This window comes from Bos grunniens, chromosome 18 (genome assembly GCF_055505025.1).
Source record: "Bos grunniens cultivar Pamir isolate PY7600 chromosome 18, Bosgru_T2T1.0, whole genome shotgun sequence".
Taxonomy (NCBI): Eukaryota; Metazoa; Chordata; class Mammalia; order Artiodactyla; family Bovidae; genus Bos; species Bos grunniens.
The window spans coordinates 11,113,451-11,127,099 of record NC_141182.1 but is presented as its reverse complement, the minus strand read 5'-3'; the positions used below and the strand labels follow the sequence as shown (position 1 = coordinate 11,127,099).

Below are 13,649 nucleotides of genomic sequence, written 5' to 3'. Positions count from 1 at the left end.
CACCTCGAGACGGTCGCTGGCACAGACATGCCGACTTGTCTTGGGTCGGCATCATGTCGGGTAGGACTGCTGGGTCTGAAAGTGGCCTGGCGTGTCTGCAGCTTGGGGCGGGGACGGGGAGTGGCGGGCTGGGGGGCTGGGGGGCCATGCTGGGGAGGGGGCAATGCTTGGATCCTGATGGCTTCTAAGTGTGGGCCAAGGAGAACACGGAAGATTCAAGCAGAACTGTAGCAGTAACAGGTCTGGTGTCCCACAACTTTATTCCAGACCACGGCACAGGGCTGGCATACAGAGGGAAACACAGAATCGTGGACTGAGCTATGCCTTCTGCAAATTCCATCGTTGGAGTCCCAACCCCAGCTCCTCAGACCATGGCTGGGTTTGCATACAGGGTCTTAGAAGAGGTGATTAAGTTAAAATGAGATCATACAAGTGGGCCCTGCTCCAGTATGGCTGGTGTCCTTGTAAGAAGGAGGGATTAGGATACAGGCATGCACAGAGGGATGAGCGTGTGAGATACAGGGAGGGGACTGCTGTCTACACGCCGAGGAGCAATGCCTAAAAGACACCAGCCCTGCCAGCACCTTGATCTTGGACTTCCAGCCTCCATGAGGGTGAAAGAATGAATTTCTATTGTTTGAACTGCTCAGTTTCGGGTGTTTGGTCCTGGCAGCCCTAGCAGACTAATATTAATACAAGCATCAGATAATAAATGAAAATTAGGTTCTAAACATCCTGCTGGTGGCTGTATGGAAGGGGGTAAGGGGGGAACAGGGAGGCAAATCGGGCAGCCAAGACTGAGATTGCGGCTGGAACCTGGGCAGAGGCGATTGGTGCTGTGTCTCAGCACAAGGCCATCGGCCGAGGCGACTTCACCAGGCCCCGCCAGCCCCCTGGTCTGGGCAGACTATTCAACTTCTGCTGCCCAAACAGCTCGATCAGAACTTATGCACAAAGCACTTCAGCCCCCTTTCCATCTATAATTTAAAAGAAACTGACTCACAGACATAACAGCAGACTTGTGGTTGCCAAGGGGGATCGGTGTGGGGGAGGAACGGAGCAGGAGGCTGGGGTTAGCAGAAACAAACTATCTACAGAATGGATCAACAACAAGGTCCTCCCGCAGAGCACAGGGAGTCAATATCCTGTGATAAACCCAGAATGGAAAAGAATATGAAAAAGAATATATACAATGGCACCCCACTCCAGTACTCTTGCCTGGAGAATCCCATGGATGGAGGAGCCTGGTAGGCTGCAGTCCATGGGGTCGTTAAGAGTTGGACACGACTGAGCGACTTCACTTTCACTTTTCACTTTCATGCATTGGAGAAAGAAATGGCAACCCACTCCAGTGTTCTTGCCTGGAGAATCCCAGGGATGGCGGAGCCTGGTGGGCTGCCATCTACGGGGTCGCACAGAGTCAGATACGACTGAAGCGACGCAGCAGCAGCAGCAGCATATGCATAACTGAGTCACTTTGCTGTACAACAGAAATAAACACAAAATTGTAAACCAACTATACTTCAATAAAATACATTTTTTTTTAAGTTTTCCAACAGAGACCCACACATTGCCACCTGGGGCTTTCCAATGACAAGTACAGGCTCCTACCAGGGAGGCCGGTGGGGGCTTACCGGGAGGGAGACCCACTGCATGCCCGTGGCTGCATTTCTCACTCCACCCTCCTGATGATCCAGGGGTTTGTGTTCTACTGCTCCCATCTGACAGATGAGGAGACTAAGGCCCCTGGGTCTTTGGGAACCCACCCAAGGTCACACAACTGCAAGCAGAAAACCTGGGGCTGGAACGCAGCTCTGTCTGGCCTCTGAGCCCCCTCCTCAGTGCTACCACGCCTTCCCCGGGGTGAGCTTCCCTGGGGATTTCCCATCACTACCCACACAGGGGCAGGACCCCCGCAAACAACCCAGCTCACACTGTGACCCTCCCTGCCCTTCTCTGCTTCCTGGGCAGATGGCTGGGCTCAGCGGAGACAGGCCCCACCCCCACTCCAGGTCAGCCAGTGACTCTGTCGAGAAGAAGGCACCCACGTGTCATCCCCAGGGGAGTGAAACATTTACGTCATGGTGACATTGCACCACGACGTGCCCCGTCACCGAGCCTAGCACCCACCCAGCCTCCATCTGCCTGTGACTCAAATATGACGCCTGCTCTGACTCTTTCTGCAACCCTCCAGCCCTCCTGATATCCCGAGGGGCTCACACTTCAGGCAAGTGGGTTATCTGAGCTCCCTTGGGGCCTGGAGATGGAGGCCAACACTCATTGGCTCTTTTGCCCCCAGCTTCTCCCAGGGTGGCCAAATGCAGGCCTCATTTCCAGAGAAGCCCTCTCCACTCTCTGTCCCTGGCCTGCAACCAACAGCATCAAACACCCGAGTGAATGCCACACAGTTGACAGAAATGCAGTCTCGGAGAGGTCTCCTTGGCAGCAGTTGAAACTCCCAGCTTGAGAGACCACAAACAAGATAAGGGCACCAGGGATGGGGGGCAGCGGCGGGGAGACACCAACAGAGCTTTCAAACCCCTCGGTCGACAGCCACTCAATCTGGGGTCGGATTCCTGCAGCATCGCCAGGATACATTTGGACTCTGGCTGTTTTCCACTCTGTTTTCTGGAAAACAAAACTGAGCCCGGGTGATCTTCCATGGTATGAGTGATGTCTGGGGCTGGACTGATGTGGAACCAAGACTTGAGATCCCACTTCTTGGAAGCATGGAGGGCTTTGTACACTTGGCTGCTGCCACAAAGCTCTGCCATCACCCTCCGCCCCGCCTAAGAGTCTGTGGACGTCAAGGGCACCCACAGCCTCACATGCCCCCAATCCACCTCAGGGTCTCCTGCCACTCAACTCAACTCTCAGGAGCGAAATGAAGAAAGAGAATGTGGATGAACCTGGAGGCGTCACTCTGACCAGGCTGCTTTCGCCTGTGTTTAGGAAAGTCTGCCAGAAAGATGAATCTTCATGGGACCCGCCAGCCGGCAGCCCTGAGGCCGTGCCAAGCTCTCTGCTCCTGCACACGCTGTTCCCGTGGCTCAGCCTGTGACCCCAACCTGCCCCGCCCCCGCCGGGGCCCGGCGGATGAATTCCTGCCCGTGGATTAGGACTCAACTTTGGGGTCGCAGCTTAATCATGGCCCCAGACCTGTCCGCCTTGTTCACCACTGAATCGCCAAAGTCTGACCTCGTCTGAACGAGGAGATCTGTACATTCACTTCGTAAATGTTTATAGAACATTGTTGGCGTCTTCGTCGGTGAACAAGATCGACAGGTCTGCAGGCGTGATTCAGCTCCCGGAGATTTCCGGAAAGTGGTGACCCTTTGACTCCTCCACTGAGTCTTTCTGTGGAACAGAGACTGATCTGCCTGTGAGGGGAGGAGCCAGGCTGGGATCAAGGGATGAGCCGTGGGACAAGGAATCACAGGGTCACAACATTACAGGGTTCATTGCGTGGTTAATGGCTAATCGTATTGGCTATGACAATAATAATGATGCTAAATGCTCCACAGATCCATTGTTTGAAGAGATTTGAGGAAGACTGGGATTAATAATGGTGAATGAAATGAAAAAGGCTATTCTCTCTTATTTCAAAGTCTCTTCTTGGAGACAAATCTAATTTTTAAAACTCCTATTAGATGTCTAATGCTGGTGGGGATGATAAAAAAAATAAAAAGGCCTCCCTTAAATCTGAAATGTGCTTCAGTTCCCTACATGCCTGGGGCCTTAGCCACTTTCTCTCAGCTTTCTGGGGAAGTGATGACTCGAGATGTCACAGACAGGGTCTGCAGCACGAATATGATCAGCTGGCCAGGAACCGGATTCACAATGACAGTTATCCGGCTCAGTGGCCATTGCTGCCCTGAGGCTGGGTCTCTTTCCAGGGCTCAGCTGAGCCCTGGGTGTCAAGGAGCCAGCAGCCTGCCTCAAGTCTGCTCACACCAGCTGCCTTGCCAGCTAGACTTGGCGCTTCTCGAGAGGCTGGAACCAGTGCTAGACTGGCAAATGTTTAATAATGGACATTTGAAAAACCTTGAAATATTCACCCTAATCTGTAGTGTCTACCCATTCCCTTGGTGTAAATATCCCCACCACGGCAATTTCAAGCCATTGATGTAGGGTCACTGAGTGTGGAGTTTCTGGAAAGAGTCCCACGATAACACACTGTGATGCAACTTTTCCACCATACACATGGAGTAGACAGCAACCACCCCAAGAACAGAGAGAACAGTGAAGCAGGGTAAAAGATTAGGATGCAATAAGTTTGGACTAGTTACTACTTTTTTTTTTTTTTTTTTTTAACCAGGGCCCCGGGTCCTTCATCGAGGGAGTCTTCGGTATCCACTCCGTACTCGCTTCCGCTTCCGCTGCCGCAGAGCCACACGGGACGCGTAGTCCGTGAAAAGTAGAAGCAGCTAAAGCGTCCACAGTGTGACCAGGAAGTCTACTTTTATTTTAAGTAAGACTTATTTCATTGTAAGTTTATATAACATATAATGGTGGTTGTGTGTACAGGGAACTATACCCATTATTTTGTAATAAACTATAAGAGCAAAAATCCGAAAATATGTATATGGAGGGCTTCCTAGGTGGCACAGTGGTAAAGAATCCACCTGCCAATGCCACAGACCCAGGAGACAGGTCCCTAGAGGGGAAAGATCTCCTGGAGAAGGGCATGGCAACCCACTCCAGGATTCTTGCCTGGAGAATCCCATGGACAGAGGAGCCTGGCGGGCTACAGTCCAAGGGATTGTAAAGAGAAGGACATGACTGAGTAATTGGGCACGCACATGCACACACACACACGTGTATAACTGAATCGCTGTATTGTACACCTGAGACTCACACGACACTGGGAATCAACTATATTTCAATTAAAAAAAAAAATGATGGTGGGATTGAACTGGCCCACAGCTTTTCCGGAAACTTAACCATCAGCTCCCATAAGCCGGTATGAGCCAGCTCCAGCATGGCACTGGCCGAATGGGTCTTACTCAACCCGAAACTTCGGGGCGTATTAACTGCCCAACAAACAGTTCTCACCAATCACCCAGCCAACACGTGATGAGTGAGGACAACGTGGCTGACCTGTTTTGGGTCCTCTACTCCCAGAATCTTGTCTTTTACTGTCTCTGCAGACTGCTGGGGTCACTATGACTGTGATTCCTATTTTACAGATGAGGAAACTAAGGCTCAGCACAGACGAGCAACTTGCTCACAGTTGTGCAGAATGCCTGCAGACGACGGCAAGGAGCCTGCCACGCTCTGACTCCCTGCCTGCCTTGCCCTCCAAAATATCAGGGCAGTTCTGACTTGCACCTCCATGTCAGCAAGAGCCCCCACAGCTTGCCCCAAAGGCAGGGGCATCAGGGCTCCAAGCTTCCTCAGGAGCATAAAGGAGAACTCAGAATGTGAGCGAGGCCAAAGGCAGAGCAGAGTCAGACCCACAAACCACCCAGAAATTCCAGGAATGAAGTGGCGGCTGGGAGAAGGGGGGCGGGACACCCCAGCCTGTCTCGGGCAGATCCCAGGGCTGGGAAGAGCGGCTGGGTAAGTACCAGACACGCCGAGGGCGGGGATCTCCCTCCTCCACGGGAGCCAGTTTTCCTTAAATCCTTCTCGACAGAATTAGGGAAAGACCATGGAGGACTGTCCCTTCCTTTGTCAACTGCTCTGCCCCCAACCCCACAAAGACGGACATTAGGCTTAACAAAAAAGGCCACCCCCACGGGCACCTTCTTTCCTCCTGTCCCCTCAGCAAAAGATATGTCCTTATGGGATACACAGGGCAACAACTCGGTATGTTTAACTGAATATAATATATAAAACCCGTTCAGTTTTTAAAATACTATGCAGGGAACATACACAATTCTGAACAAAAAGCGCACTTACGCTTAATCTACTCCGTGCGGGAAAAAAAAAAAAACAGGTTTGTTCAATGCAAGCCAAGATAATATATGAGAAGCCACTTTAAAGTGACTGGATAATAAATTAATATACTCTTCAAATACCTAGTACATGACGCCTGGGGCCCTTTTCTCCCTTCTCGCAGACATGTGGATGTTTCCTTGGAAACAATGCTCCCAGAAAGCTTTAGATAAGTGGCAGGAAACCTCCAGCTCCCAAAAACAAGAAATCGAGGACTCTCAGGAGACATCAAAGAAAAGTGTGGACAGTGGGTCAAACCTGGTTTGAATCCTGACTCTGTGACGTAGACCTGGGGCTGCCCAGAAGGTCCCTCAGTCCCTCGGAGTCTCCAGTTCCTCCCCGGCAAAGCAAAGTACTGAGTTTCTCCCAGGGCTGGGGGAGAATTTGCCGATTATGGAAATAGTGGTTGTAAGGAGCCCAGCGGCAGAGTCCCGAGACTCACTGGTGTTCAATTAGTGTTTCTTTCCCGCCCCTTGAGGGTGAAACCAGCCACCCCGACACCTCCTCTCCAGGCTCCAGTGCTGGCAGCACCGGGACTATCCTCCCACCTGAAGTGCAGGGTGCACCGGTGTCAGGCGGTGCCTGCAAGGGTGAGTCACAGCCCTGAACCGAACTCAAGCCTTCTATATAGCACCAGGCTATGGAATCTGCACGTGGCCTCTCAGGAGAAATCCCCAGGGCAAGCCCTCAGGTGGCCAGGGAGTCCCTGGGGTATGCAGTGAGCAAGACTCTGTCCCCAGGAGTGGGGCGCAGTGGGGGGGCGGGCATCGCAGCAAGCAGAGGAGACCATACCGAGGCTGAAGGAAGACAGCCTGGGACACCGGACGGTGAGGGTGGACAGAGGTAGGGGCAGTGACCACTCTGGCTGGGGTGAACTCCAGGCAGTGGGAACTGCAAGGACGAACGCTCTGAGATGGTCACTGTCTTTGGCCTGGACAAGAAGGGTCAGAGCAGTGTGACCAGGGAGAAATGGGGTCACAGAGGCAAACAGGGCCAGGCAGCCTGGGGCCCCGAGGGCCTTGACAAAGAGTGTTGATTTTACTCTAAATGCAAAGCGGAGTGGGGGGTGGGGTGTGTGTGTGTGTGTGAGTGTGTGTGTGTGTGTGTGTGTGCGTGCGCACACGGGCGCACACTTCAGGTGCAGAGCAGATGAAGCCAATGGTGACAGGGTCTGATTTATGCTCTGAGAACCCGGCAGATGCAGCTCCGCAGATGGGGCTCACAGACCTAATGCTGAGCTGAAGAGGCCAGACTCCAGTGATGAAACATCCATGCTGCCCTTGATGTAAACTTCAAAACCAGCCAAAACCAACCTACTCCAACAGAAGCACAGAAATGGTTCCCCTCGGGGGTGGGGCTGTGGGAGGGGCCTGGGGGGAGTCAGGCTCTGTCACGCTGGGGCCCGAGCCTGCACGTGCGCACTTGGAGAAAACGCCATCCCCCTGTGCATGAATGCGTGTGCTTCCTTCTCTAGCATGTTCAACTTTAATAAAAAGTTTAAGAGAAGAGTTAAAGAGGCTCTGGCTTCTGTTGGAAGAATGCCTCCACAGAAGCAGGAGAAGAGCACTGGGCAAGAGATTACCGTCTGGGCTCTTCCCTGAGTATCAGCGCTGAGACAAGTCCGGGGCCTGGACTCCGACAGCCCTTCGAAGTGAACCTGAAGGTGCTGGAGCCCAGAGCAGGCTCTGTGCGGCCGGGGCCTCCCAACTCGGCCAGACAGCGACTCTGCCAGACAGGGCCCGGTTCATCCTGGTCTGAGAGGGCACTTTGTCCAGCGATGCCAAAGCTGAAAATATCTCAGTCCCCGGGAAGCCCGGCCTTGACGGTTCCCGGGAATAAACAGTGTTTTTAAAGCAGCCAGTGCTTCCCCCCATGAGAACAGACTGGCTGTGTTGGGAGCCAGCTGGGGGCGGGATGGAGAGATGCAGCAGACATGTACAGACACACAGATGTATTTTGAACGCTGGAGAGGAAACAGCCCTTTCTTTCAGAGGGGCCGCTTAGGGGTCACCAACAGACGGACTTCACAAGGTCCTGGGCACACGGGCTCTAAACACAGCTGAAGGAAAAGGCTGGAACCCTCAGGACATTTGCTCAAGCCCTAGAGCAATGGGTGCTGGCAAACCTAGCGTCATCCCGGAAGAAAGGCCTAGGAACACGCCAGCAACTTGCTCTCAGGGGCCTCGACTTGACAGAAGAGGTCATTATAGCTCCCAAGCCACTGGCTCCATCCCTGCCACGTGACTTCTCTGTGCTCATACCAGGTCCTGTAAACGGAACCATCCGCCCCAATCAGCCGCCCCACCCACCCCATTCTGGGCCCCTGCCCAGGGAAAGTCTTCCAGGCTTTCCCAGGCAGTGGGTCCCACCCTGGAGCCTGCACCAGAAACTGCTGGAAGTTGAGCTAAAGCACAGATTGCTGGCCCCATCCCCCGAGCTTTTGGAGGTCTGCAGTGGAGCTGAGAATCGGCATCCTGACAGCTCCCCTGGGTGCTGCTGCTGGCCCTGGGACCTCACTTTGAGAACTGCTGCTCTAGGTGGCACCAGCCTCTCAAATCTCCCCATGCTGCACCTTAGTCCGGTGTTTCGCAAACTCTAGCCCTTGGCACACCCGCTACCCCAAGCTTTGCCCACCTTCCTACCATCTCCCTGTTCTAGTTCATATTTCTTATTTTTATTTGTTGGTTCACTTTGGGAGTTCAAAGAAATTTATGTTAAAAAGGGAACCTTCAGAACTTCCTGGTGGTCCAATGGTTGAGACTCTGAACTTCCAAGGCAGGGAGCACAGATTGATCCCTGGTTGAGAACTAAGCCCAAATGCTGTGCAGGGCAGCCAAAAATTTAAAAAAAAAAAAAAAAGTGGGGAGGAGGGGCCTTCTGTGATCAGCATGTGCAGAGAACCTGATCCCTCCTGCTGTGACCGGAAAGCAGGAGTGAGATGAACCTGGGTGAACATGGAGCAGAGCTAGGACCAGAGGCCTCACTGTAGAAGGTGCTCTGTCTTTGTTGTAAAGGGAGGTCAGTCTTGTAAAGGGTGGGTTGCTGCTGGGTCAGCACACAGGCTCAGTCACCTTGGGGATGGGCCGGGATGGGCTTCACACACTGCGGGGGACACCAATCATCCCACCGTGACCTACTCTCAGGGACGAAGGCCACACCGTGACTCCTCTGTGCCCCACAGCTCAGAGCAGGAGCTCCAAATTCAGCACAGCTGACCCCATCACAGGGCAGGCTCCTCCACCCTGAGCCTGACCTCCAGACCCCTAGACCCCAGACAGCTGAGCTTCCTGTCACTCTCAGGGTACCAGGGGAGCCCTCCTCCAGGCCTCTGCACAAACATGGTCCCTCTCCCAGCACACCCCTCAACGTCCCACCCACCCACCGTCACCTCCCTTGCCAGGAACACCGCCTCTTTGCTCTAAAACGACTTCTGTGTGTGCATGCTAAGTCATTTTAGTCCTGTCTGACTCCTTGTGACCCCGTGGACTGTAGCCCACCAGGCTCCTCTGTCCATGGGATTCTCCAGGCAAGAATACTGGAGTGGGTTGCCATTCTCTCTTCCAGGAGATCTTTTCAATACAGGGATCAAACCCAAGTCTCCTGCGTCTCCTTTTACCACTGAGCCACCAGTAAAAGAACTTCTAGGATCTTATCAAATCAGCCACAGCAGTTGCCAGCTGGATGCCAGTCCCTAGTTCTAGAGAGATCCAGAAGTTTTCAATCCAAAAGAACGTCAGGGAGGGGTCCATTCTCGGACCACTTGACTACAAACAAAATGGAAGCTGGATTCTTTTCCTTCCAGGATTTTACCATTCTGCACTCACAGTGGGAAATGATCCAGAAACTTGGACTGAAAATGTGGGATTTCATAATTTATAATATTTTTTTAAAATGATGGTCCAAAAGTTGCATAATCCTCATTAGGACTTTTCTTTTTTCCCCTGAATTTGTGGTTTTTTTCTAAGCTGACGCAGCACTTGGGGCAATCAGAGAAGATAAATTTCCCTGGGGCTGGACCACAAGAAACTGTCTGTCCCCACAATCTTGGGTGGGGGGGGTTGTCTATCACCAAGTACCCACAAATGCACAGCCTGGGGTACAAGATGTTCCCCAGGACAACATCTCTGACAAGAATCTCTGCCAGTTGCTCTCCAGGGTGAGGGGTGGGGAGATACTGTGAACACTTCCCCTAAAACACCCAGGCGCCCCATTCTCTATGCTCATGGCAGAGGGCCTTGATTCCTTCTGGAAGGAGATGATCTCAGTTGATGCCTCTTCAAGATGAAACTCTAGAAAAAGGGACACATGATCCTTAACAAGGTAAAAATAAGGTTACCAGGGGACCCACCTATTCTACTCACAGGGGAAGAACCAAAACAACTGAAAATGGGTGTACAAAAAAAAGTGTACACAGATGTCAACAGCAGCATTATGCGCAACAGCCGAAAGGGGGAAATGGCCCAAACTTCCAGCAGTGGATGAGAGGATCAACTAAGGGTGGTCTGTCCTGCCCATACCGTGGAAGAGTATTCGACCGCGAAAAAGGGCGCAGCACTGACACAGGCTCCAACATGCATGAACCTTGACCATGTCATGCTCAGTGAGAGACGCCAGACACAGAAAGCCACATACCGGATGGTTTCTTTTACACAAAACGTCCAGAATTAAGCAAATCCAGAGAGACAAAGCAGATGAGCAGTTGCCAGGGGCTGAGGAGGACAGAATGTGGAGTGACTGTTAATACTGGTTGTAAGGTTTCCTTTCAGAGTGGTGAAAATGTCCTGGAATTAGACAGCGTTGATAGTTTCACAACACAGCTAATGTACTAGATGCCACCAAACTATGTACTTTAAAATGATAAGTCTCATGCTATTAGTATTTTACAATACTAAAATCATTTTTTTCCAAGGGAAAGGAAAAAAAAAAAAAAACAAGAGCAGCCTGTCCCTCCCTGTTCCAGAACAGAGTGTGCTCCCCTTGGGACTTTGCGAGGGGCTCCAGATCCCAATCGTAGTCAGCTCAGTGAACTGAAGATGAAATGATGCCTATGTTCCGTTTTCCTTTCTTGACAAGCCATCAGCCCCTTTGAGTGATGCTGGGTTTGCACATCTGGGACTGATCAAAAACCAGTGAGTCTGCAAAAAAAAGGGGGGGGGGTCTTCCTAGGTCGGGAGTAAGCAGACACAGAGGCACCTCCCATACATAGTAAATTACTCTGGTGACAGAGAAAAGAAATGTTCCAGCTCCCATGAGGCCAAAGAGGTCAGCATTCAGAGGTCCTGCCTTTAAAAGCTGGTTTTCAAATGCAACCTACAGAAAAACCCAGGTATCCAATGTGGGGTCGCTGAGGGAAGGATGAAGTGTGGGGTTCTTCAGAGGCCCATGCTCCACTCCTGAGGCTCCAGCCCCTCCCTATCCAGCCAGCTCTCCTTGGCAGTCCAGAGGCAGGGCTGTGGGAGCAGCTGGCATTGCTCTGGGTTCCCCAGCAGGGCCCCTGCTTACTGATGCAGGTACCTGTTGGCAGAGTGGATCCCAAGCCCCCGTGTCAGTGTCTCCTCTCCAGCCCCACCCCTAACCAGGGCCAGGGAATTCAGACCCCACACGGCAGAAGCCTTGCCCAGAAGCAAGCTCTGAGCTGACAGTCATGTGGCCAGTCATCGGACCAGCATCTTTTCCCAGGATCTGAGGGAGAACCCAGCTAGGATGGCAGCTGTCCCCGACCCTGCCCATGTCATGTTGGGTACATGCCTTCATCACTCGGAGCCTCAATTTCCTCCTTGTAAAAAGGAGGACAGTCCAGCTCACAAATAAGTCAGTGGTCATCCATGTAAAACCCCAGGCATGTCTGGCCCACAGTAAGTGCCAGATGAATGTCAGCTGCTGATAGGACTACAAACGCGATCATTACTATTCCTACTCCGATTTTTTAAGAGACTGTAAAAATCAAGACCACTCTCTTCATTCTCTTCCCTGACTGCATCGTCAGGGACGGGCTGGCCCCAACTCTGCTAACTGTGTTTTACCTGGAGCCCCTCTCAAACAAAATGATCCCTCAGGTTTGAAGGTCAGGTTCAGAGGTGGAGTTAGCAATTGGACAGAGAAGTGTCTTAAAGGAGGCAGGACTCAGCCCTTAAGTGTGAAGGCTAAGTGCAGACAGATAGACCTGAGGTGACAGCATCACACACAGCCATCAAGTGCACAAAACAAATAGGCCCAAGAGTTCCCCTCTGGATCTGTTTGGAGAAGGGGGCACGCCTTTCATCCTGTCCTTCACATCCTGGCCTCTCATCTATCAGGTTCTAGACCCTAGATGCCCTGACCCTTCTGGGGAAGGCAGGCTCACCCTACTCTGCCAGGGTAAGGAGCCCAAAGGCTCAAAGTGGAAACTCACAAGCCCACTCTTGGCTGGAAGGTGAGCTAAGCATCTGTCAACTCCCAGCTGCTTCCCTGACCAGAGCAGTAACTCACCTTCCAGCTAACAGACACCCAATTCAAACTGGACTTCAATGAGCTGGCATTAGCCAGCTGGCTTGTCCACCAGCCCAGCCCTTTCCAGGGAGGCTCTGGGTCTCCACTGCCCAGGGGGCTGGCCCTGGCTCTTCCACTGGGGGTCGCAGATCTCCCAGACCCCAGAGCTGAGCCCTCAGCTGCCAGCGGTTCCCCCCATCAGAAGTTTATACAGATATCTACTCTAGCTGAAGAAACCCGGGAACTCTTCCCAAACCTGTAGAAACTGGACATGCGCCACGCCCGGACACATCCACAGCCTTATGGGGCTTTGGAGGCAGACGGAACTGGGTCCCAGCCTCCGCTCTGCCCGGACACTTCACCTCCCTGACCCTTCAATGCCTTCCTCTGAAATAGAAGAGGAAGACTACCTGGAAGGTTTGTCGCAAACACTACCGTAAAGGGGCGTGGCTCTGTAAACGGCCCAGCAGAATACACACGCCGCTAGGATCACCGCAGCCTCCACACGTGGGCAGAACACATTCAAACTCCTGCCACACGCTCTCCACTTACTGACGCCCACAGTGTACACAGGGATGCAATAGATACTGGCGAATTGCACAGGGAAGGCAAGAGTACACACAGCCTCAGGGAGCACGATTCTGCGGTCAGAACTGCTTTGAGTCCCAGGCTCCCTAGCTTCTAGTATGTGAAGTCTCAGACAACTTGCTCTCCCTGAGACTCAGTTTCTCCATCTGCAGAAGGGGATGCCGCCGAGTATGGTTCTCAAATGCAGGAGGCATGCACAGCTAACTTGCTTGCGCACAGTAAACCCTAAGAAATGGCATCTGCTCTGGTTATTCCAGCTCCTAGGAGATTGAGGGGGTGGAGAGCACGGTGCAGAGAGAGGAATCTAAGGCACACTCACCTCCCTCCGCAGGGCTCAACCACCTCCTTGCCGGCGTCTCCTGCGCGGAGTGGCAGCGACAGCAGCGCAAGCACAGCAGACACAGCGGGCAGATCGCGGGATGAGGAACTCTCGGGCCGCCGAAGGATGCAGTGGGTCAGAGGACCGTACGCGCTGCCTCTTGTAGGCTGCCCAGACCCAGGAGCCACGCCCCCGGCGGCCCTAATAGGCTCGCGCCGCCGTGGCCCCGCCCCTGCACGCCTTCGGCTCCGCCCCACCCCACCCCCACCGGCCCCGCCCCTCCCGGCCTCGCCCCACTTAGGAGCCTGGCGGCCTCCGGGAGGCGCTGGCGCCT

At 53.0% G+C, this 13,649-nt stretch overlaps 1 protein-coding gene across 1 annotated transcript in view; it reads right to left on the bottom strand.

Moving 5' to 3' along the window:
• The window catches only part of CRISPLD2 (cysteine rich secretory protein LCCL domain containing 2), a 67,412-nt gene extending 53,964 nt beyond the window's left edge, over positions 1 to 13,448 (bottom strand). Inside the window, exon 1 of the mRNA XM_086350178.1 lies at positions 13,316 to 13,448. The gene's annotated coding sequence lies outside the window, so the exon portion shown is untranslated. The remainder of the gene's footprint in view (positions 1 to 13,315) is intronic.
• Between the last annotated feature and the right edge of the window lie 201 nt (positions 13,449 to 13,649).